The sequence below is a fragment of the Penaeus monodon genome, chromosome 34 (assembly GCF_015228065.2).
Source record: "Penaeus monodon isolate SGIC_2016 chromosome 34, NSTDA_Pmon_1, whole genome shotgun sequence".
Taxonomy (NCBI): Eukaryota; Metazoa; Arthropoda; class Malacostraca; order Decapoda; family Penaeidae; genus Penaeus; species Penaeus monodon.
Genome location: NC_051419.1, coordinates 15,963,448 through 15,963,653, shown reverse-complemented (window position 1 = coordinate 15,963,653; position 206 = coordinate 15,963,448).

Here is a 206-nt window from a genome sequence, read left to right as displayed (position 1 = left end):
AAATCAAAGGCAGAAGAATCCCATCACGCGTCCCAATTCAAACAAACAAGGAAAGACAGATGTCCACGAGGTTCCTTCTCGGCTGAATAACCCCGAGGGACTAAGGCCAGCGGCCAGCCCTTCGCGGGAGGAACCTCTCACGGACCAGAAAATTACTTCGTGATCGAGGGACCTCGCGTGCTCGGCCCATGGCCATGGCACTGTCG